The sequence below is a fragment of the Apis cerana genome, linkage group LG5 (assembly GCF_029169275.1).
Source record: "Apis cerana isolate GH-2021 linkage group LG5, AcerK_1.0, whole genome shotgun sequence".
Taxonomy (NCBI): domain Eukaryota; kingdom Metazoa; phylum Arthropoda; class Insecta; order Hymenoptera; family Apidae; genus Apis; species Apis cerana.
This window is the reverse complement of record NC_083856.1, coordinates 3,481,268-3,507,093: the sequence shown is the minus strand read 5'-3', so window position 1 is coordinate 3,507,093 and position 25,826 is coordinate 3,481,268. Positions and strand designations below refer to the sequence as shown.

The 25,826-nt window shown below is 39.5% G+C and overlaps 1 protein-coding gene and 1 long non-coding RNA gene across 4 annotated transcripts in view; both read right to left on the bottom strand.

Moving 5' to 3' along the window:
- Positions 1 to 763: 763 nt before the first annotated feature.
- LOC133666181 (uncharacterized) lies at positions 764 to 1,501 on the bottom strand. The gene is made up of 2 exons (XR_009829932.1): positions 1,143 to 1,501; positions 764 to 1,056 (listed from the first exon to the last, which is right to left on the bottom strand). It is a non-coding gene; the product is annotated as an uncharacterized LOC133666181 (long non-coding RNA).
- A 3,344-nt stretch (positions 1,502 to 4,845) lies between these two features.
- The window catches only part of LOC108001328 (homeobox protein prospero), a 188,342-nt gene continuing 167,361 nt past the window's right edge, over positions 4,846 to 25,826 (bottom strand). For all 3 annotated transcript variants that reach the window (XM_062075840.1, XM_062075841.1, XM_017062271.3), the window contains one exon: positions 4,846 to 25,826. This exon is cut by the window's right edge and continues 14,987 nt beyond it. The gene's annotated coding sequence lies outside the window, so the exon portion shown is untranslated.

The following is a 25,826-nucleotide window of genomic DNA, read 5'->3' as shown; positions in this document are numbered from 1 at the left end:
ATTTTATTTCATATTTATTTTACAACTAGTTTATGCGACAATATTTTTCTTTTTTTTATTTCATATATATATTTTTTTAAACTATATAAATATATACAATACGCAATTTTTACAAGTATAAAATAATCGTAACTATAAAATATTTTAGCTGTAATCGATATAAGAATACTTTTCACGAGCAGTGTATTTCGAAAACTAGTTTTATTTATGATGCTCTGCATCTTTTTCGATTGTACGAAGAGAGCAAGTTTGACTTTATTTCTCGACCACAGTATCGAATGCCCGAAAAGTATAGGTATCATTAAGGGTATATTTTGTGTCTCGATTAACATTGATGTCGGAACTACAGACGACATTCGCAATAAATTCTGCGAAATTATGTTTCTCCTGATCGTAAAATGTGGAATGTAAACGAGGGCGGTTGGCGGTTTAGTCTGTGAAGAACCAAATCTGACCAACATTGTGATATTATTCGCCGGCTCATCGTAAAGAATGGAATGTAAAGAGAGGATTTGTTCTCAAGTGACCTGAGATTTCAGCAAAGGATTTCGAAAGATTCGTGCTTGATATTTAATTATGCTTCTTGCGAGTCTCTGCTGGAAATTTGAAGTTAATGATTCAAGAAGAAAGCGAGATTTTATGGTTTTGTAAAATGGAGTTTGTAAAAAAAGATTGATTTTAATTTATAATGATTTTTTTCTACCATTTGAAAAACTTTATTTGAGAAAGTGAAAATTTATAAATATATCGTCGAAACAAAATATATCATGAATTCAATTTATTTCATATTATCTTATCTAACACAGACAAAGAAAAATACGATATACTGGTACATCTAAGGAACGTGAATCCACTTGAGAATAAAACTCGAGAATTACTTTCGAAAATTATTTTACGTATTGGACACTATGTAAATAATAGCATCATCACTCTTGGATATCCTCAGTGTTCATTAATGAAAAATAACTTTCGAGAATCATCCTTTTACTTTCAAATGTATTTATATTCTTATGGTGCTCATTTTTCTTCTTTAAATTTGAATGTTGTATAATTAAACTGAAAAGAGAAAGTAAAATATTCAAATTTTTATTACAAATAAAAATTAAAGATAAACAATATTCAAGCGCACTCTACGTACTTACTATTGAAACAGCAAGAATGCAAAGCAGTCGATACGAGCATAGACATGAAATAGATATTTATTTAATGTATTTTCTTGTTCCATTTTTATTATAATCGATTCAATTTAGAATAAGATTGAAAACTAGAATTTGCAATATATAATGCAATGATAATTGGAGAAAGAAGACGCATAATGTTCCTCTTTTTATATCTATGTATAAATATACATTTATTATTAGAAACAAAATAAATATATAAATACTTCTCTTCAATTTGAATATTTTCCATATCAAATTATAGTAGATATAAGTATGAATCATCAAGCAAAAATTACATTTTCCTATGTAAACTACATAAGTTACATTATAAATTCATTTATATTTGTTACTTAAAAAACTTGTTGTATAGATTTATCATTTTCTTCATTGTCTTCTCGAAAAGAAGGCTTATTGTGCATTCATTAAACAGTTCTGGTAAGTTGTTATAGTTTTTGATCGAGTAATAGTAAAGTGTTTTCGCATGATCAATTTTTACTTATCGAATTAAAAATTATTATCTGTTATCGATATAAAAATTATAAATAGACATAGATATTGCGATATCATGTCTATATTCTATTTCTCATCTATATTACGTACTATATTACATATTATATCGCATGTATATTTTAGATACACAGAAGATATAAAAACTATATTTATATTTTTAAAAATAAAACTTTGCAATAACTCAATTTTTGTGTTAGATATATCAATTTGAAAGATATATCACTCGTAGAGAGCATTTAACACGACAATTTCTTTTTTACCGACGTCAAGGAAGGATCTTATTCACTGCAGGTGAAAACAAATGCAGCAGAATTCCAACGGATGCACAAATCACGACAAAATCATAAAATATCCCTAGAAATACCCTAGCACTCCATCGATCCGATAGAATTTCTATTTACCGACGTGACTGCATTTCAAGTGCAGTTTCATGGAATCGACTGCAGGCTCGCATTGAACAAATACGAAACGGAGTGATGGTCCACGGCGGTTACACTCGAGCGTCTTTACGAGGGTGAATCCTACCCCTGTTTTCCTTTCGAGACGCAACCCCGAGAGGGTAGGAGAGCTCGAAGGACCGACTATGCCGGCAACGAAGATGCGGGGCAGTCTGGTGTGAAAACGAGTTCATTGGTTATATATTTTCCGGGGTGTCGGGGCGTTAAAGTGTTGAAATTTCATTAAGGGTCTAATGAAGCACACCGCATAAGGTCTCTCCGTCTCTCTCACTCGGACTCTCAGCCAGTCTCCGCCGTGCTGGATGTTTGTTCGAGGGTGGATGGCCCTTAGAGATGCGTAAGCGAATTTACATGCTTCAGGGTGGTTCTTCTGTACGCCGTCACTTGGAAGATCGGAGCCGGTGCTCCGGGGTTTTCAGCCAGAACGTCCTTTTCGCCCGGCGGATAAGAGAAAGAGACCCTATTCATCCGTTTCATTAACTTTCCGTCATTAACATATTCTCAAAATAACGATCTAAGATGTACTGCCGCTCTAATTACACTTGCTCCAAGTTTTTGTATTCAGTTTCACGCGCTGTTGCCCGTCTAAAAGCAACGGTGTCGCGAGGCTGTACCAAATGAACGACGTCAGCCGCTGTTTTCTGGACGAGCGACGTTCAAATTGGTCGACTTAGCGGTGTTCTAAGCGCTTCTCAACCTCTCGCGTCGCGTTCTCGTCGCATCTCTCTTTCTCGCTCATTTCGCGTTCAGGAAAGGGGTATCGGGGAGGGAAAAAATGGAAATTTAATTTCGCCACGTTAACGCGCCGCGAACGCGAGAGAGAGAGAGAGAGAGAGAGAGAGAGAGAGAGAGTTGAGAGAACGAGGTAACTTAAGAACACCGAGCTGGGCGTTGAATGGAAGAATACGGATTTCAACGCTAATGAACATTAATTACTGGGAGACGTGAATAAGATTGTAATATAGCGATCGTAGTAAATAAACCACGTTCCGTTTGTTTTCCTTTTTTCTTTTTTTTTTTCAGGATTGTTCCTGTCGCGAGAAAACATTGTCGAATGTTTCCTTGCTTCCCGCGACCTCTATTCTAATAATAATACGTTCAATTCTCCCGTTTCCCCGCGACGAGTTTACATTGAGCGAGTTTTCGTCGAGCACGCCTCTATTAATTGCGCACAATCGTACGAATTAGTTTACGTGTTAAAGTAGAAGAATAGTGCGACGCAGGCAGGCATGGCGAGAGATGCCAACGCGGCGTAATCAGGATATATTTTGAACGGGTAGGGAAAAACGTTTAATTAAAACGGATCCGTTTTCGTGGTGTTATTTTTATAAAGTGTTTTATTGTCATTGTCGAATCGTTTCTCTCGTTACTTGTGGTGACGTAAGGAAGATCTAACATGGAGGCGAAACCGTCCAGATATCACGTACGTATGATTCTTCTAAAATTCAATATTGAATTAATAGATTTCTTCTAATATTCTTTTACTTACCAAATATATACTCACCAAATCTGCTTAGAAATTGTCAAAAATTGTCATTTCTTATACAAAATATTACATATTTGCGATTTACGTTTTATTTCGATTGGATTTTAGAGTAAGGATTTTGCCATTAAATTAAAATGTAATAAACTTGTATTTCGTAAACTACGTTTCGTCAAAGCAACACAAGCTTTTTATAAAAATATTACGAAATAATTATATTCGTAGCATCGTTATATTTGACGATTCAAGTTGGTTACATTTAATTACCTGCAATAGAATATTAATGGGCCAAAATTTTGGTGGGTTGATTATTTTTGGGCTCTTTTTCGTCTGGTTTCAACTCTAGTGGAAAAGTTAAAGTAAAAGGCTATTCGCTCGTTATTAAATGTTTTTTTTTTTTTTTGTTTTAATAATACTTATTTTTCACGAGGAGAATTTGGAAATACATTTATCGGACTGTTTAAACTCATGAATCTGTCATAATATTTTCAACTTTAATGTTTTTTTTTCCAATTTTTAAATTTCTCTGTGTTAATAAAAATTTTGTTTCAGTTAAACGTTTTTGGTACGTTATATCGATAAATTAAATTTATCAAATATATAATCTTTTCTACGAGCTTTATAGAATCTTTTTCTCAAAAATATAACCTTTTCAGTCTAATGGTCTTAATTATTTCTTAAATATTAATGAACTGCAATAAGAAAGAATATTCAAGATTTTTATTATATTTTTTTGGTTTAATTTAACTTATTTCTCATATAATATAATTGTACACGAAGATGAAATCAAAATTATTTGAAATTTCATCACAATTTTATGATCCATGCAGTTTCAAGAAATTTTTAAGATCTTTGCAAAATCAAAAATACTTGATGAACTTTGATAGAACATCGATAATGGTTTTCTGTTATTCGTTTATAGATTCTATTTAGCTGGCGTATTTCCATCTGTTAATTTGTTCTATTCTTATTCTATTATCAGAATCAAATGTAATTTCCATTCAAAATATCTTTTTAATAATAGAGAAATACTTATACATATCCTTTATATCAAACAAATTGAACAAAAGATCGATAATTGCTCTTTCTGTCTTCAGAGATAACTTTAAATTTGACAAAGAAAGGAATTAATAAAAAAAATTTGATCTTGATGCTCGATGATTCAATATTTTTCCAATAATGTGGCATCAATGGACAGTGGATAGAATGAAGGATAGATTTATACCGCATCGTGTATTTTTTTATTAAGTTTATTTTATATATCGACAACAACACGTCATACATTAGAAAACAGAAGGTTTCTTGAAGCAAACTCGAATGAAAAGTTTTGTGGAACAATCCGAGAGACACTATGTGAGTGTGCCGCGCCATCATCTATGGAGTCGTATATATATAATATTGCGTGTCCCTGTGTGTCAGTATATGTCCATGTGGATGCACTTGTAGGTGTTAGTGTCCGCAAATGTGTGTGTATACATATGTGTATGTCCCTGTAGATGTATGTTTTTTGCATGTACATGTATTTCCGAGTGTCATGAATACGTGTCTCTGTGTACTACGATACTCTTGTGTCTCCTCTCTCGTCTTCTTTCTTTCGCCCGTTCGCTCTTTCCTTCCTCACTTCTTCTTTCTCTCCTTCCTTTTAGTCTCTCGCTCTCATTCCATCCTCTTTCTCACTACCTTTCTCTCTGTCAACCTGTTTCACTTCCTTCCTCTCTCAATTTCTCACGTTCTCACGTTTCACGCTCTCTCTCTCTCTTTTTCTCTCTTTCTCTTTTCCCTTACCGATAGTAAAAACCATTTCCTTTTAACTTTTTTCAGGAGAAATTCAGTTTTTCAATTCTCGTTCGATCCAAGATGTCCAAGATGTGAATCTTTTCGAAACGAGAAGTTGATTGGTCACGCGTGGAAAAATACATGGAAAGATTGATGGAAGAACTACTCGTACATGGGGAGCGCCTAGAATGGTGGAAGAGGAGGGACGATAATCAAACGAGAATCGCTCTCAAGTTCAAACGTTTCTCTCGTTCGAGCATCGACATCCTCGCGCGCTCAATTTCTCCCTTTTTTTTTTTTTTTTTGCCCTTCTCACACTTTATCGGCTCTTTCTTCTTCATCATTCTTACGGCTCTTTCTCTCGATCTTCTTTCTCTGTCTCGCATTCACTCGGTCTCACTCGCTCCCCCATTGTCTCTCTTGTCGTGAATCGCCTCCGGAAATGCCTCACGGTGAGACGCCGTGGGCGGGAAAACGTTAAAAGAAAAGACATACCGTGTTATTTCACGTATCGTGTACGTTTTCTGTGTATAAATCGCGATGTAACGTCTAGAGAAATAGGCGGCGCTCGTCATTATTTCGGAAAATGAAAAACGGGCAATAAGAGAAGGTACAGTCGCGTGCACCGGTGAAACATAATCATCCGAGAGTAAACGAAAGAGATTTGATATATAACACGAGGCGCCCTCCACGATTCAGTCAGCCGCGCGCAGAATTTCGCACGATTTCCGTTCTGCCATATTTTTGGTGTCTCTATCTATCTATATCTCTATCTATATATATATATAATATATTTATATATTTATATATATATTATTTCGTTTCTTTTTTTTTTATTTTTTTTTTGTGTGTGTGTGTTTTAATTCAAAAAACGGCAGTGCATCGTCGTCGAATTCACTCTCTCGGCTATGAGAAGGGAGGGCGATCGTTTTTTCGATTTTTTTTCCCCCTTTTTTTCTTCTTTTTTTTCTTTTTATCCTTTTTGTTCTTCCTTTAAATTTTTTTTATTCTTCGCCTAAAAATTTGTCTTCATTCACCTTCGTTTCGCGACGAGACAGCCTAAAAAATGCACTCCCTGATTTTCTCCTAGAAATTTCTCCTCTCTCTCGCTCTCTCGCTCCCGTTTCCTTCTCTTTATCCTTTTTCTTTATTTTTTTCCATCCTCTCTCTCTCTCTCTCTTTCTCATTCGTACCACTCTTGAAACTCTCACTCACTTTCTTTCTCTCATCTCGTTTTGTTATTTATCTGCGGTATCGTGACACATCGTAGGAACGTACGGGGTTGGTCGATCGGCGATCAAACGCGCGACGGTAAAAAAAAAAAAAAAAACGACGGGGAAGACGCGAAATTTTGACTCCAGTGCCGAAAAAGATGTGCGTGTGTCCCTTAAAATCTAACCCTTTTCGACCTTCTTCGAACTCCTGTACTACTCCATCCTTCGTATTATCCCCCCCTTTCCCCCGAGTTTTTTTTGTTTTATCTTCATTTTTCTATACAGCGCCAAAGATATACATACATACATACATTACATACATACATATATATGAGGAAAACCAGCCACGTGCCGCGTGCCAGCGATGCAACCGTCCGCGCCTCCTCTTGCAATAATTTATGTACAATTTTACAACCTACGACGCCGCCGACGATATAATTTTTTTTATTTTCTTATAGTTCGCCTTTAAATACACGAATAGGACCTAGACATCGTTAATTTTTTTTTATCATCATCATCATCATCATCATCATCATCATCATCATCATCTTTACAACTATACTAACGAAATCTAAACGTTCAATTTTCATTTTCACCACACTAGGAATAATAAATTTTGCCGTATCGTTAGTATACCTTTATAGAAATATGCTTACAAAAATAGAATTTAGCGAGGCGCCGAAAGTGCGTCGCTGCCGGGCGCGGGCGAGTTCATTAGGAATTTTTTCTTTTTTCTTTTTCGCTCTTCGCCCCTTGTCTTTTTCGTTTTTTTCTTCTTCGTTTTCTTCGTCTTTTATTTTTCTTTTTTCATCTTCTTCGTTTTATCCCTTATGTTTTAATCTTATACGTCCGAACGATTCCGAAAGAAAGTAGCAGACACGGCGTGACAACCCCCTCCCCTGTATTTTTTTTACGCTCGCCGAAAAAACGTTAACCATACGCCGTTTTGCGGAATTTTCTTTTTTTTTTTTTTCGTTTCCTTCTTCGTCGTCCCGAATCCACACCCCAACGTTTCACCCTAAAATTTTCGCGGGAAACCGTGAAACGTCGTCCATTTAAATCACCGGCGTTCACCGTCGCGCCGATCGCCGTTCGTTCTATTTATCTCTCTTCCCCCGTGCAAGTAATTTAGCGTGTGAATCTTCTCCCTCGTTTAACCTCTATACTCGTGCATTCTCTCGCGCATACCAAGCACACTTGTACACCATACATCCTTTCACCTTCGTTTTTTCCTTCGTTTTCACAATTTTCTCACTTATCGCGCGCAAAATTGCCATTCTCCCTCGCGTTCAACTTTTTGCCTCTCGCGTCTTTACCGATTTATCAATTCGAACTCGATTCTCTTCTGGCGTACACTCAAACCCATTCATTCCCGTTTCATTCGGCTCTCAAATGCATTCGCACGATTCGCAATCACGCACGTTTATTCACTCTCGAATCGATCTCTCTCTCTCTCTCTCGTTCTCGCTCTCGCTCTCTCTCCCTTCCTTTCTCTCTTCACATTTTCCTTTCGTTCTGTCTTTCTCCTCTCTCCGATCTCATCTCTTTTTTTTTTCTTTTTGTAGAGTTTCCCAAGAACGTATATATATGTGTCTCAAAATTGTGAACAACTGAGTCGGTTTTTCGCTGTCGTTTACAATGTACGTACAATATAACGATAATTAATGACAATCAGAAATACCATTAATCGCCGTAGTAATAATAATCATAATGATAATCATAGGAATAATGATAATCATAATAACGGTTACAATCGTCGCACTTCGTTTTTTTTTTTATCTCGTTTGCCTCTTGGTTTTTGTTATTATTTCTTTTTTTCTTTCTTTCTTCACGGATAGATCAATGATAAGAAACGAACGTTACTAAGGGGAGGACGAATAGACCCGTTTCCCGTTTGGACGGGGAACGGTTTACATTTTTGTTTCTTTTTCGCTTTTTTTTTTTTTCATTCGCAATAATGACAAGTGACGGGTGACTGACAATCGTAAATCGCAATAATAATAATAGTAATCGTAATGATAATCGTTATAAAGATGCAATTTGTCATTCTTTTTTTCATCATTTTTTTCTCTCTTTTTTTTTTCGTATGCACAATAATCTCTTTTTTGTCCTCTCTTATTCTCTTTGTTTCTTTTTTTTTTTTTTTTTTTTTTTCTCTTTAAATCATCCACGTGCACAATCTCTCACGCGCGCTCCCTAAACTTCAAGTTAACATCATCATTTAGACTCGTCATTACAATATTACATTATTAGATTACATTATATCATAATACGCTAGCGTTTATTCAATAAATTTTACATACTTTGATACGCAGTATGATGGTTTCAAAAACGGTCATCGGCCAACCAAATTTTGTTCACACATCAATACACCTACGCTCAGTAGTCGAAGTAATTTGTACTTGTAGCCATATATTATAAATATTTTTTAGTAGTTCGGCCCCACTCTATTTCTCGCCTTTCGCTAAGTTAGTTTCATTTTTTTTTTTCCCTTCTTCTTTCATTTCACAACTTTTCTTGTCTCCCTTGTCCCATTCGGTCGCCAGTGTTTTCGAGGCCCTACACATTTTTTTTTCTTTTGATACGAATATTTAAATATTACTTTACCACCGTTTTTTTCTTTCTCTCTTTCTACCGTTTTCATTTTCGCATTTTCTCATCACTCTCGTACTCGCTTTTTCTTCCCTAGTTCTCACGCACACCTCAATTTCGCTCTTTTGTCAATTGCTCGAATTCTCTCTCTCTCTCTCTCTCTCTCTTTCGCTTTCACTCTCTCATTCGACATTCTTTGTGTCCAAAATTTTTTACAAAAACACGACAGCGATGCGCCTTCGTCTACATCGTTCTTTCGTTAGTTATCAATCTCCTACATTCCACCTCGTTCATATTTTTTTTCTCCTCTTTTCTTCATTCTTCTCTCTTTTTTTTTTGTTTCGTTTTGTTAAGCTAAAACCTTAAATAGTATCGAGATATCGTTGCCAAAAATATATAAAAAACCCATAATCGATTTTTTTTCGAAATCGAAACAAGCGTGCTTCGGTCGAAATAGACAAGGACGCCGAATCGCGTGATCTCGGAAACGGATTTTACTTTTTCTTCGCTCCCTAAACATTTTTTTTCTTTTTTACATTTTACTAGTCGCTTTTTAGTCTGTACTCTTTTCTTTTTTTCGTTTTTTTTCTCTCTTTTGCTTATTTTTTTTTTTCATCTGCCTCGAGTTTAGCCGAAATCCTCCGAAAATATATATGTATAACCTTTTTTTTTTCTTTTCTCATAGTCGCTTCCTTCGGGCATATTCTTTATCTATTTATTTCCTCTCATTTTTTTTAAATAATTTTTTTACTTTATTCATTTATTTATTAATTTATTATTATTATTATTATTTGGCCAGGAAGAAGAAGGAAACTATAATTTCGGTCATCGAACGCATCACGGAGAAAAATATTTACAAGATGATTATCCGCGATCGAGTCACGAAACGTATTCGATCGATCTTCTATCCTTGGTATTTTTCTCCGTGCACCCCGTATCCGGCGCCCATGGAATTTCGAGCTCGCATCGAGATCGGGGCGCGGTCACCGGGCGACCGAATCACCCCCAAGAAATTTACAATAAATTTTGTCTCTCTTTCCCCTCTCTTTCTCCCCTTTTATTCTCTTTCTCTCTCCCTCCTCTGTATTTCCCTTCCCCTAACATTATTTCACGCATACAATTCGACACGCACGGTAAAAGATCTCATTCACTCGCGTCTATCAAAATCCAATGCACGCACTCCACTCGAGTCTACATACTCGTCGTCGTTTTACGCATTTCGCTTCATACAACAATTTCGCCGTGTGTTTCGCGCAACGAGTCGACCTCGAAACTTGTCACCATTCTTTTATAATAGGTCTTTTATCTTCTCTCTCTCTCTCTCTCTCTCTCTCTCTCTCTTTCATTCACTCTTCTTTCTCTCTTTTTTTTTTTTACAATAATTTCTCTCTTTCTCTCTCTCTCTCTCTCTCTCTCTCTCTCTCTCTCTCTCTCTCTCTCTCTCTCTCTCTGTCTCTCTCTTTCTCTCCCTTTCTCTCTTTTTAAAAGATCCTAAAAAAACCACAAGAGCGTAAGATAAAATTTGTATTCTCTCCCTCTTTTCGACATTTTCACCACGTATTTTATACATCTAAAAGTTAACTTGCACCCGTTTCGGACGGGACCGCCGGTGACCAAGCCGCCAATCGCGATTAATAGCAACTTCTACTGACATTTCGTCTTTTTTTTTTCTTTTCTTTCTTTTTTCCCCTTTTGTTATATTCTTTTTGTTTCGTTTTTTTGTTGTTGTTGTTGTTGCTGTTTGTTCTTGTTTGCTGTTCCACACGCATACATTCACACCCCTACGTTCTTGCGCATGTTATACATTATTCTTATCACACTCATGCTTTACAATCGCATACCGTGCACGCGTTCTTTCCCTTTCTTACCTATCGCTCTATCATTTTTACGTCCTCTTTCTCTCACGCCGTTTTTCTTTCTCGTTCGTTCGTTCGTTCTTTTTTTTTTTTTTTTTTTCGAATTTAATATCGTTACTTATTATCGTGATTTCTCGCTACGAATCTGCCGCCCCATTTTTTATTATTTTTTTTTTTTTGTTTGTTTGTTTGTTTTTTTGTTTATCTGTTAGTTCGTTCGTTAAAGTTTTCCGTGTCTTTTATGTTTCCTTTTTATTTTTGCCGCATACGAACTTTTCATCGAAATGCAACCGCGACCATTTTGTTTTCATCCATATTTTTTCTCTCTCTCTCTTTCTTTTCGTTTATCTTTTTTTCGTTTTTCGTTTTGTTATAAAAAATGTACACTTACTACGCTTAAATTGTCGTCAATTGTTCAAATTTTTTTTATCTCTCTCATTTTTTAAGATACAACAACATACTATACGTATATGGCTCTACAGATGTTCGCTTGCACTGCAACTCAAACGTGTGTCATATGAAGGTCTCACGGTACGTCAGTGGCGGTGCAGACATCTCGACTGATGGATCACAAGACTTGATATTCCTTCGTCGTTTTAGGCCCATTCGTTTGCCATTCGCGTTTCCCTTTGTGACTCGTCTTCGACGCTTTCTTTTTTTCTTTCTTTTTTTTTTTTCCCTTCCATCCGGATGGAGAGAGAACACGGAACGATCGAATAATTCTCGCCCCGAAATTCGATCGATCTGCCCGCGACCAACGGCCCGTGAGTGCGGATTTAGTGTTTATTATTATTAATTTATTTTTTATTTTCGGAAAATTAGGACCTTCCCGCGACTCGAGTCGCGAAAGCTACTCGAGCGCGGCGGGAATTCAATGTTTAGAAACTCCTACCCGCGTTATGCTTCTGTCGGGGTACCCGCAAGCAACACGTCACCCCTAGGAACGAGCCAAGAGAAGAAAACAACCTTTCCTCCCCCGCTCGTCCCCCTCTGCGATCCAATGTTCGCAATTGATCGCAGTCGACGACGGATCTCGTTGTTGTCACACTCCTTCCTCCCTATGATTTTTCGTTTTCCTCGCTTGGATTTATCTTTTTATCTTTTTTTCTTTTTATTTCTTTTTTCAATTTTCGGACACGAGTTTGAATGGAGCTCGATGGGCATAACGGCCTAATGAGAAAATCAGGATGGTAATTTCCACGGTGTTTAAAACGCACGGGTCTGTTCGCGAATTCGTTGTGCCAATTTGTAAGTGATTTTTGATTTTTCAAGCCCTTAATGGCTTTTTCTTACCCATTTCGTACGAGATCCGAGAGGCAGGATCAGATCGTCTATATATCTCGTTGATCCATTTATGATCAACAATTCACGCGTCGAAATTACTTTTTTTTCTTTCGTGTGATGGACAAAAATCTTTCCTTCTTTTTTCTCTTTTCTTTTCTTTTCTTTCTTTTTTTTTTATCCGTATGAAACGACGATCGTTAAAAAGGTAACGTCCCACCTCTCGAATCTCGATTTCCCCGACCGATTATCCGCGTCGTTGCAAGCAGGCAGCCCCAGTCTCGTTTGACCATGGCGTGTTTGTTTTAACCCCCGTGTTGTGGTACCAGGTGGTATACTGTATACAAATATCATTAAGTTTTACATTACAATATATCGGTCATTTTGCTTTTCTCGTTAAAGTTTATGTGGCATTGTATATACGCATTGTATTCGTGGGAAATGAGAACCAGTCTTATGGCGCCTGACTGTAGCGCAGGCATATTCTGTAACGTAAAAATATATACATCATCTGTGTGGTATGTATAGTGCTGCTCTGTAACTCAAGATTTTACATCCAGTTTATGCATTCATTGTTTAATCCTGTACAAAAACGTTTAGCTACGCTTGAGGCAGATTCAGCCCCTGTCGCGAACCCTGAGCCGCGCTTGTTCTCCCGCCTCGTTGTCGTCATCATCATCATGATCATCGCGAACGGTTGTCACGCGTTTACGCGCGCGTGGGCGGCGATGCGTTCGTCGACAAAGATTAAGAAAAAACAGGAGATTCGACCGCCGGATTCGCGGGTGTGTTTGTATGTGTGTATGTATGGGATCTTTCAACGCGAGAACGCGCGGCTCAGTCTCGCGGGGCCAGAACGAAGCGGACCCGCGGGTAGGTCGGTGGTTATCATTACTGCATTATTTTATTTTATTATTTTTTTTTTTATTTGTTCACAAACTGCACGGCAACTAGTGTTTCATTTTCTTATGTTTTTTTTTTTATTATTATTTTTGTTTCCTGTTACGTCTGTTCTATTACTGCTGGTATCTGTAGAAGTGCGTGGCCGTATGCGTGTGTAGCTGCGTGTACGTATTATCCTGTCACGTATACTGCGTGTGGTTTCAAAGTGTGGCTTCCTGTGCGTGTGTGTGTACGCTTGTTTGCGTATGTATGTCCATATGTGTGTCTGTGTCTGTCTCTGTAGAAACCTCTTTGTCTGCGTGTATGTTTATACGTGTGTGTAAACGTGTCTCCTGCGTGTATACATGCGTGTATATATATGTTATCCGATCATCATACGAGTTTCGTCGCTGTGTGTCGATCAGAAAAAATGGTCGTGTGAGGATGGCGTAATCCGTGTAGTGTCCTACTTTTTTTTTCCTTTTTTTTTTTTTTAAATGTGTGTGACCAAACGTCTCCCATACCTTATCGTCGTCGTATTATCATTAAATATCATTATAGTATACTATATATAATATTATATCGAAAATAACGGATAATACAACACGTAGGGAATCGAGGGGGTAGGGAGGGGGGAGGGAGTTGCGGAGGCAATTGTGGATAAAGGGAATTTTGGATGGTTCTTCTCGTGTCTTTTCTTCTCTTCTTTTCGATTTGGATAACGGGCGGAGGGGGGGCAGGAGGAGAGGGCAGGCGGGGGTGGGGGACTTAGAGGGTGGAGAGGATGTCGAGGGACACTGGTTACTGGGGAATCGAAAAGGGCGCTAGCTGCTATTAATCAGCTGTGCTTTGTTTTCGGGGCGTTGGCGCGTCCGCGCTCGCGATCGGTAGGGGGTGGGTGGATGGGTGGATGGGGAGGGGGCGGGCCCCGATGTTCTGCTTCGGCCAGGGATCCATATCGATCGATACGAGGGTTCACGATCCCTCGTCCCTCAACCTCGATAACAAATCCCTCGCGTCGTGGGGAACGCAGGGGGCGACCCGCGTCGATCGCGAACCGCGGCCGGCTCGATGAGCGGCGGAGCTAAAGTTACATGGTCTCCCCACACGTGTGCGTATAATCGTAAAACGAAGTCTTTGTTTTCCATTCTTTATTACGTCTGTCTACGAAAAAACACTAATGGTAAATATCATGTTTTTTATTTTTTATTTTTTTTTTATTCTTGTTATTCATCGGCGGAATCATGTTTATACTGACTGGGGGTTTATACTGCGCGGGAGGATTCTGTTTACTCGGAGGATTTTACTCCTGGTGGAAATGACGTGGGAGAGGGAGGGTGGGTAGGAATGATCGAGGAAAAGGGAATGAGGAGGAAACGGAGGGGTATAAAAACGGAGGGGGGGAGGAGGGAAAAAGAAGCTGAAGTTCTTCTGGAACATCGACGGGGGGAGGGGGGCAGGACACTGAGTTTACATTTCTGCTGGGTTACTTACGTCGAAGGAGACGGATAGATTGGTAATTGGGTCGGGACGATTATCGGTGGGATGAGTGAAATAAATAAATTGTTTGATGTCTCCGGAGAATCGGGGGATATAGTTGTTTGAGAGGGATGTTGCGAGAAGGGTAACCAGAAAAAAGATACGGGAGGGTGCGGAAGGCGGAGGTTTAGGAGTTAAAGAAGGTCATTAAAATCGGGCATTGGGTTACTTTTAATCGCTTGCTTATTAGAACTGGACTGACTGATACAACTGGTAGAATACAAGTTATTTTTTTTTCATTCGTTTTACATACGGCTATTACTTCAATATACGGTAGGTAGTTAGTATGTAGTTGTCGACACACAATTCAATGATTACTGGGCGTTTACTGTTTATACTGCTTTACTGCTTGTTTAATTGTTAATAATTAAGTAAGTTTAATTGTAGTTAGTTAGTTAGCTTCTTACGTAGCTTCTCGTCATTCATAGTTAATGTGGTTAAATTCTACGCTTGTATTTTCGGGGGTATTTGGGATATTCGGGGATGTTTCGATGGGTGGTAGGGGAGGGGTGTTCCTGGGGATATTTCTGGATCGTGTTTTTCTCTGGGATTTCCGGGTGGACATTGGAGAGTGTAGGCGAAGCCGTGCACCGATCCAAGTGTTGACAAACGATCGCGAGAGCGTTCGCCTCTCTCTCTCTCTCTCCTTCTCTCTCTCTTTCTTCCTCCCTTCCTCTCTTTTTCTTTCCTTCTCTCTTTCTCCCCCGTAGATCGAACGATTTCGACGAAATCGCATCCAGTTAGGGGGAAGGGGGAGAGGAGGGTTGATCGCGCGCGCTCTCGCGAGTCAACGATTGTCCGCTCGATCGGCCCACGACAACTCTTGGGGTTTTCTGACTGGGAAGTGGGAGAGACCATAGTATACATATATATTATGTAAGTATACTTATCGCATAGTAATTGCATTTAATCAATATACGTGTGTTATCGGTGCATAGCAGCGTTCCGAACTCCTTGCATCAACGAAAATATTCTCTTTTTCTCTGGGGTGTCGTTGGATATATTGCGAGCGTGTGCATAAGTGTACGTGTGCGTGTGGTGTTTTACTCCCCCCCCCGGGGCACGGAGTCGAGTGTGAGTGTGAGTGTGAAGATACCGCGTATTTCGTGCCTCGGGGTATCACCTCTTCCTTTTCGAGGTGATAATATTCTTGGCCCCCTCCAAGAGATTTTAGTGATCCGTGGACGAGTTTGATATTTTTTTTTTCACTCGATTTTATGATGCAGGATTCTCGATCGTCAACTTGATCTCGATCTAATGTTCGATATTATTATCGATAAACAATAAATTTGAAGTTGTGTAACGGTGAGAGGAGATGTATAATGTTTTTTTTTTTAAACGTGGTCCCAGACGCGAGTGTTGATCAAAAAGAATATACCGGAAAAAAAGAAATGGAAAGAAAAGTACCCGCTTTTTATATTTCGAATAAGCGTCAAGAGGATTCGCGTTTCTTCGGGCAGTTGAAACGATTCGCTTCGAATTTCAATTCGATTCATTTTTGTATGATGAACACGATCCTTTTCCAAACTGATTTTCGTTAAACTAAATCCGCTATAGATAAATAGAAACAAATCGAGACTCCTCCACCGATCGAGCGTCGTTGGCAAATAATATCAAACCGGCCGCCCGACAGATCTTATCCGTGATTTCTCAAAGGGGACTTGATAATTACCTGTCTGTGTATCTGTGAACATGTGTGTGTGTGTCATTGTATCTGTGTGTGCTTGTTGAGACCGGTATCAGGATGAGAAAACGGGCAGCGGGCGAGCACCAGTCAGGCTTTGGGTGGGCGTTCGGTCTATGTCGGGCCCCTTTGTATAATTTTAGTATTTTTTTCGTATAAAATCAACACTGAAGGCACATTCTATCGGACGAGTCGGCCCAGTGTGTGCTGTGAATGAGATTGGGCGCGGGACCCGCTTCCACGCGCTCGCGTTACCGCGGCAAACCTGGCATATCTTTTTCTCTTCTTCTTCTTTTTCTTTTTTTTTTTATTGCGGACCCGAGGGGTGGCCTTATGCACCTCCCCCACTAAACTAACGGGCAGCCGCACCTAATAAAATTATCTGGATATCCTCTGGGGTTTTTTTTCCTTTCGAGGCTCGTTACACGAGATATCGGGGATCTAGGCGTTGGGGAGAAGCGGGTGGGGGTTGGGGAGGGAGGGGGGCAGGGTTACAGGGATAACCTTAAATTTCTCTCTCTTTTTTTTTTCATCTTCTTCTTCTTCTTCCTCCTCCTCCTCCTATTCATCTTATTAAATTCTTCATTTGTCTAAAGCGGAAATATCTTTGGTGGCTGCCGCGGCCGGGCCCCGCGCGAGAAACTGTTGATTCGTGTGGCGGTTATTTTTATCCGGTTGCCTTCCTCTATTGCGTCGGGTTTTGGGGGTCTGTTCATTTTTTTCGCTTTTCGTCGAAATGGCTATTTCAAAATTGAGAGCCGGCCCGACGCTCGCCTGACCTTGCCCAAGGCTAAACTCAAACTCTCTCTGGGGTGGTTTGTGCTTCGAGTCGCATGCGGTACGGCCGTGGATCCGCGATCCGCTCGAAGACGGAAGATTAATCACGCGTCGTCGATTAGAGATTTTTCCTTTTTTTTATTTTCGAAAACGAAGAACCGGGATCGCGTCGAAGACAGGCGAGACAGACGAGGCGTCTCTCGCTGTCGGGCAGCGAGGAGTCCCGTCTCTATTGATAATTTCGTGGGGAATTCGAATTCGGAAATAGTCGTCGTAGTAGGACGGATCGAAGATCGAGAAGCGTGTACGAAATGATGATACCGGCACAATCGAAGGATCGTACCCAATTGAAGTCTGCAAATGAAATGATTCAGGGTATGTAGAGGGGTGAGAAGGAAAACCTGTTGAATTGTTGATAAGTTTGGGACGATCGGTCGGAGTATCAACGACGATCGCGAGGCACCGTTAAAGAAACATTTATTTACCTGTCGCTTCTCGATCCTGGATCTTCCCAGATGGGCGACGGAAATTAAAATATCGATTCGTGGATCGATAGACAGGGAGAATTTGACGAACGATCGACCGATTGAGTTTGTCGTCCGACGTGGTCTTCGCCGGATAGCAAGGACAGACCGTTCTAACATGGACTTGAAGCACGGGAATCATAACGAGAAGAGTCTGCGTGTAATCTCGTGTGGCTCTCACACGAGCCGTGTGCGCGCGTGTGGGTGTAACGTGTGGGTGTATCGTGTGTGCGTGCGCGTGTGTATGCGTGTTCTTTATCATTCTCTGAACTTTGCAGAATTTCGTCGGAGAGGGGAAACATTGCTCACTAGTGCGGAAGCACATAGAACCGACAGGAACCCTTCGATCGGTCTAGAATCAAGTTCACGTTACACCGCGCTGAACAGGTAACCCTGGAACGCGGGGATCAAACTCCCCACCCCACCCCGCGTCCATGGGTCATGTCTGCAAAGCAACCGCGTGCTACGTTAGAATTCGCCGTGATCAAGTATCGTTTCACGTGTATCGTCACGATTGAAACGTTTGCCCCGGATCAATCGAAACGAACAATAGCGCGGGAATTAATCTGAAACGAAATCGCGAAATTGGGTGTGAACGATCGATGCGTTCGCAAGACGGTTCCACGAGTAAACCTAGCGCGGCTCCTAGATAGTCCCTAATTTGCTTCATCCCCAAACTGATATCCGTATCACCCTCTGATATAACGATGTCAAATCTATATAATTAACATCCGGATGGATCTGATCCGCGATTTTTCCGCGGATTTCGTCCACGTCGTCGCCCGATTCTCCTCCCGATTTCTCTCTTCCAAGGTGATCGATGATCTATGATCGCGATCGAGCCTCGAATCGGGGATTCTCAATCGATTCAACGAGTCAACAGTCGAGAGATAATCAATCGGAGGCAAAACGGCAGAACGTAACTATTTTATTCACCTACGTGACCGTGAGGCTCAGTGGTCGCGATCAGATCTCGTGTCTCGTTATATTCCTTTCCCGGAATAGGAGAAGAATGGGACGCGAAACGACGGACGACTTGGAAAAGACTTACTAGCAATAAAATCGTCGTCAATAAGAAAAAACGCATTGTATTCAATTATCGAATAAGTAACGAACATACTGGTAAAAATGTACAAAGGATCGACGTGACGGTCGAGGTATCGAGGAATCGAAGTTCATCTCCATCCGAACGAGATTTGATATCCTCTCGAAGAGGAAACACATTGTTCATTGAAGATGACCCGCGATTCTTCTACTTCGACCGCACCTCGAAGAAAAGTTTATTTGCTAGATAAAACTTAAACACAACAATCCTATTGGGCGGAGACGTCGATCGAAATCAATGAACCGCGACTTCCGTTTCGAAATCCGGAAGTTGTCCGTTCTTCCCGATGGACGTCGAGTCTTGCACGCGTGTTCTAAAAAACAGAGGCAGAGGGCTTGGAGGAGTTTCTCACGGAATTTTTCCTTTCTAGGCCTCGCTTCCTTATTATTGTTTTAGTGGACGATACGTGATCGCGCTGGAGGATTTCTTCCTCTTCAAAATTCTATCAATTGTCAACTAGATTCATCTTATATCCGCTGCTTGTTATTGTTGTTGTTATTGTAATTATTATTATTATTATTATTATTACTATTCCTTTCTTCTTTTTTTTTTTTTGAAAACATCGTTCCATTTTATCCTATTGATACATCGATCTCGACGCAATTTTTTTTACCGAATTTTTTTCTTCATTGTATTCTACGATTCGATCGTTTAAAGACGGGTGTCGATCTGTCGTTTCCACGTGGATGTGCTCTATACGAAGGCTATACGGGGGTGAGAGGATACTGTGCGCTCCTCTCTATTGCTATTGCGCTCATGTACTGTTGTACTTTGCATCGTCCTGTTCGATTCGAAACTTAAAACCAGTTGTCCTCGAGTAATATTTGCTATATGTGGTGTACGGTGCAGTGGCACCGAGACGGTTTTAAAAGGTATGAAACTGAAATCCGGTTGTAAGAGCAGAGTGCCTTCTGCCGCATCCTTCCATGAAACATTCGCACCCTCGAAAGAAGAACGGTCGATTTTGGATTTCTTTTTCAAAATTCCTCGAAGGGTTCGCCCGAAAATTCCTTTTTTTTTTTCTCTCTTATTTCATTTCGAATTTGATAATTTAGCCTCCTTTGCGCGACTAGACAGCTCTATCTAGCTGTCTCGTGGTCCATTTGTTAGACGAAAGGGATTAATATCCAAATATTTGATCGGATTTTCGAATAATTTTCGCTTCGTTCTCGCATTTTATTTATTTATTTTAAATTTTGTGGTTTCGCATTTTTCTCTTTTCCCCCTTTTTCTTTTTTTTCCTTTTTTTTTTTTATCCTTTAATTCACGGTTGCATCCAATCGTGTATATAATTCCAGGATATATAAACGTGATAGAAACATTTTTTTTTTCGGTTGACGATTGTTTCAAGTGATACGCGGTTTCCTTTTTTACATTTTTCCTTCGATTGGATCGTTGGTAGTGACGTTGGTATGCGTGGCGTTGGGTATGTGAGGGTATGTCAGGGAATAACGGGGAATTATGGGTTATGGGAAAGGGAGAGCAAAGCTGGGTCCGTATGGGATGGTCGACGGGTAGCATAGAGTTCCAAACGCTCCGTGATCTACAGACATTCAATATTAAACAGATCAATCAACTATGTCGTCATATAATACCACTAGGATAGTTCATAATCGTAAGTTATATCAATAATATAATTATATCATTAGGTATCATTAATGCTTGTTTAATGTGTGTACATGTGAGTGTGTATCTCTCCTCTTGCATGTGTATCTTTCGCCTCTTCTTCTCTTTTTTTTTTTCAATTATACTTAAGTCTCAAGTTACAAGCTAGCGTATAAATGATGGGTAAGAAACGACCACCTCGACGAGAGGGAATCCGACGTGAGGGGAACGCGACGCCGACGTCGGGGAAGGCGTCGCGGCATCGGCCTTGTCCCGAGTCGAAGAAACTACTCAAACGAGGGAACTCGAGCGCGATCGTTCGCGAAGGAAAGACTTTTTCTTTTTGTTTCTTTTTTTTTTCATATACATACACACACACACATATAAACATATATATATATATATGTATATATATGTATATGAAATATATATATTCTTTTGTTCGTTCGTTCGTTCGTTTTGTTTCCGTTTTGTTTCGTTTGTTCGTTCCTTTGTTCTCTTCTTTGTTTCTTGAGAAAAAGAAAAAAAAACGTCACGCTCGATCGGCACCGCCTCATTCGGACGACCGATTTCTCTTTTTTTCTTTTTTCTTTTTTTTTTTTTTCTAGGCCGGATCGCTTCGTCTCGGTGGATTGTTTGTTAGCCGCCATGTTTTTATCGGGTTGTCCTCGTACCGTTTATACTATATATCATTATATCGTATTATCGTTATAAGTATTATTAGTTATTAATTACTTTTAATTAATCGTTAGGTATAATTCAATTAATCAATACTCTTAACCCTTTTATCGTTTAATAATTATTGTTAGGTAGTTTATAGTTTTTTTTTTATTAGATTTCGATAACGCGTACGGATTATTATTATTATTATTATTATTATTATTATTATTATTATTATTATTATTATTATTATTATTAGTATTATTATTATTATTATTATTAATTTTATTTTTTTTTTTGGAAGCAAACCTTATTTCCTGTTATTTGGGAAGGATTTACCGAGGGGGTGGAAGGTGGTGGCTCTTATCTTTGTTTATCTTGTTCAGCGGTGGTTACGGGGGCGGGATGGGATCTCGGAGGGGACGCACCTGTTGTCCCGCGCGAAAATCTGCGAAAAATCAGAAAGTCGAATAGCGAATCTCCAGTGATTCCGTGAATTTTTGTTTCTCTCCATTATTTCTTTCTCCCTTTTTTTGTTTCTCTCTTTCTCTCTTCATTGCTTATTCTGCTCGTTTTCTTGCTTTTCTTTCGTTTTTTTTTTTCGTTTCTTTTGTTTCGTGTTTTTTTTCTGTTGCTTATTTTCTGTCGTTGACTTTTTTTTCTTGTTGGTTGGTTTCGTTTATCCTTAAAAAATCACGCATTCTTCTTCCTTTCTCTCCCTCTTTCTCTCTCTCTCTCTCTCTCTCTCTCTCTTCCTCGTTATCCACTTTATTTTCAAGTGTCCTTTTTATTTGTCTCTCTTTCCCTCTTTCTTCCTCTCTTTCTCTCTATCTTTCGTTCGTTTACTCTCGCTCTCTCTCTCTCTCTCTCTCTCGCTCGCGCTTTCCTCTTTCTCTCCCTCCCGCTCTCGTTCTCTCTCTCAAACACACACGCTCCCACTTTTCACAGTAATAGTTTTTCATTAATTTCATATTTTTTTTTTAATATATTATTACGTTATGCGAATTGCTTAGAACAACGCGTCGCGTTTTCAACGAATTGCAAGTGGCAAGGGTTTCTCGGTTAAATTCCTTTTTTTTCATAACAGTTTCACAGTGTCGAATGGCCGCGGAGAATTTTCAAATTTTCCGCCGCGTCCGTTCAAGTCCTCCTTTCTCTCTCTCTCTCTCTCTCTTTCTTCTGACACTTCTTCTCTGCCTGTTCGATGGCCTGTTGTTCGTATAAAAAATTACCATTTATATTCCATTCTCTATGTTATTTTACATTTACTTATTTGTTTTTTCTTCTTCTTTTTTTTTCTTTTGCTTCTTCTATTTCGTTCCTATATGTCGTTATTTCCTTATTTCTCGCTATTCCGTTGTGCTCTCACGTGTGTCACGTGTGTGTTTGTGTGCATATTCCATATTAGAATTCGCTTTGCTTCCAGTGGCTTTTGGCTACCTTCTCTCCAAGCGAGAATTCGGTGTCGTGCGTTGCCCGCATACCGGGCCAGCGACTTGTGTCTTTATTCCACGTGGCTGTACTCTTCGTTCCTGATACGATTTATATATAATCATCTGGTTTCACGGGGGGGGGGGAGGGCGTCTCGTATATAATATTCACGGCATCCTGATCGCGGATCGATCGCCGGAAGTACGATGCTCGCCGCTTCGATTCGTAATGCTGTCCCGTCAGAAATGAGTCGTGAGATGTGTGGCCCTATTCTATTCGAGAACTATGTTTCAAATATATTAAACGTTGGTTAAGCTGTTCGGTTATCCTGTTGGATCCTACATATTTTCATCTCTCTGTCTCCCAGGATTCAACGATCGAACTTTTCCTTCTTCTCGTCCTCTCGTTGCATCTCTGGCTCAACCGCGAAGAAGTTGTAAACCGTTGTCGCGCGTCGAAATCGTAAAGGAAGAAACTATAGATCGAGATTATCGATTGAAAAGGAAAATCTTGTTAACGATTAAACGCTGGGTCAGCGTTTCGTGGTAGATAAATGAAAACCGGTAGTCGATTTGGTCTCGACTCAACTTTGCCTGTAAACGAATCTGTGTAGAAATTCAACTCAAACGATTAAATCGTTTCTCTGTCTTGTTGTTGCGACAACAGGTTCCGGAATATGTAAACGAATCAAATGGCAGAGGTTTGTCGCGAGAGAAAAGAAAACCGGCGTCGATCTGTTCGACGTGTTCACTGTGTTTAGCACTGTAAAAAAACGATCGTTGGTAAAAATTGGTGCGTGGTACTGTGCGAACGGAAATCAACAAGTTCTTGATAACCCTCCAGTAAAGGTATCGACGAAATATTAAGCTGCCTTTATCGATCAGCGTCGGGGAGCATCTGCATCCGACACCATCGTCCTCGGTAATTACCGTCGGTACGCCGTTATTATCGCTCCTTACAATGATTATTCCTCGTCCACATTATCGACGAATCGGACGAACGAGCAATAATTGTCCCTGCGATTATTGCCTGCCTGAATTATTATCTACCGGTGATATCGTTACTATGTACACTGAAGACTAATCGAAGAAGATCGAGTTTATTTCTTGCCTCTCGTATACTTCTTTCGTATATTATTATTATTTTATTTTATTTTATTTTATTTTATTTTATTTTTTTTCCTTTTTCATTATTACTTTGTTTCCTTAACTTTTAACTGTTGTGTGTTTATCGAAGGGAGATCCCGAGACGCTCTACGTTATATTTTTTCTCCATTATTTTTTTTTTTTTTTTTGGTATTTTTTTTCTTTTCTTTTTCCCTTTTTTTTTGCGGGGCATTACGCGTCGTCGAGGCTGATCGCATTCTCCTAGAACGTTTGAACGTTGTCACGGTTCACTGTATTGCGGTGTGGTGTGTAGGCTGTGATGCATTCGCGTTTATTTATTTATTGTTAGAAATGCGTGGTCGTTGATGCTTGGCTGTAAAAAAGACTCTGTCTCGTGTATCCAGCGTTGCTTCCTTCGAACGGTTTAACTGCATTATCTGTCGGATTGGGCCGGGTCTGTTGGATCGTCGCGTGTTAATCAGAGGGTTCAAGGCGGGTTTCTATGGGATCCTGTTTATGAACGGTACGCGCGCGTCGGTGGAGCGGCGCGTACTTGCATCCGTGACGAATTTTTAAACGTTTTAAACCAGAAGTCTGCCGAAACGATCGTTCCTTGACACTTGTGTACTCTTCTTGTTTTTTATCTCTCTTTTTTCTTCTTTTCTTTTTTTTCTTTTTTTTTTTTTTGCTTTCAATTTCTCGGCTTGATTTTTCTCGGCCGTCGATATTCGTGAACGAATAGGTACGTGAGTTAGACGAGCTGGCCCAAATGTGCGGACATGACCGATGAGATCGGCCGAGTAAGGTGACTACAAACGAACACGGGGATACAAAAGCTGTAATTTATTTTTTTTCTCTCTTTTATTCGTTTATTTATTTATTTATTTATTTATTTATTTTATTCACTTCGATAGTTCACTTCTCTCGGTAAAAAGGAATTTTGAATTTACTTTCTCGTACGGTGATCCTGAATATTCGCTATTTGATGAAAACGTTCTCTTTATATATATATTTATTAAGGTATATACATCTTTTTTTTTTCTTCTTAATTTCTATCGTCCAAACAGTTGTACATACATGTATATATTGAACTTATATCAAAAGGAACACATAATTGATCCTCAATGTTTCGGTAGATCGAACGTAACTTAAGTCTTCTTATAATGCTCATCTATGGTTTCTTTATTTCTTTTCTTTTCTTTTCCTTTCCTCTCTCTCTCTCTCTCTTTCTCTCTCCTCGTGCCTAAAGTTGTTGCTCCCAGTGTCGCGAGCTCAGCCGTCCACCGATGCGCAGCATCGTGTGTTCGAATTCGCCCATAACGGGCACCGTAGTTAAACACGACGAATTGATCCTCGCCCCTCTTCGTTTTCGAGTCTTGGTCGAGTATCTCGGAGAAATATCGGGTTAGTTAGTAAAATGAAAACGGATGGCAAAGAATACCGCGGATCTACGCGACGAGATAATACGTGGTCGATCCCTCCTCAACATTTTGAAATCTTCCTTTTGATCTCGCTTCCTCTCTCTCTCTCTCTTTCTCGCTTTCTTCCTTTCTCTCTTCCTCTGTCTCTTCCTTATTGCAAGTTTTTCGATTCTCTCGGATTTTCGGCGAATTTTCCCTCGTCCCGGCCGCGGGAAACAGCGAGTCGACAATCGAGTCCATCAATTATTTTCCCAATGTCCTTGTTCTTAATATTCGTTTCTTCCGTTCGCAATTATTCTATATCCTCGTCTTCCGACCACTCTCTCACTCTCTCTCTCTCTCTCTTTTTTTTTCTCGTAGCACCGCCATCGTCATTGTTAACCATCGTCCTCATTAATCCACCTGCATTCCCGCCCGAAGACGAGAGTCCTTAGAATAATTTCGGGTGACCCGTCCACTCGCGTCGTCGCTTTTATTTTTTTTAAGATCTTATTTTCTTTTTTTTTTGCTTCGTACATGCAGGAAGTGTTTTTCTTCTCTAACGCGAGAAAGGAAACGTCTCTCTCTCTCTCTCTCTCTCTCTCCTCACGGATGATTTCCACTCTTAACTTTGGTTTTTCTTCTCTTTTGTGCTCTTCGTTCTCGAGCGGATAAGGATTGGAATTCTTTTTCTTTTTTTTATTATCTTAGGAGGCTGGGATATTAATAAATTGGCGTGTTTAAATTTTTCCCTTATTTCTTTCCCTTTTCTCTAGGTTTTTT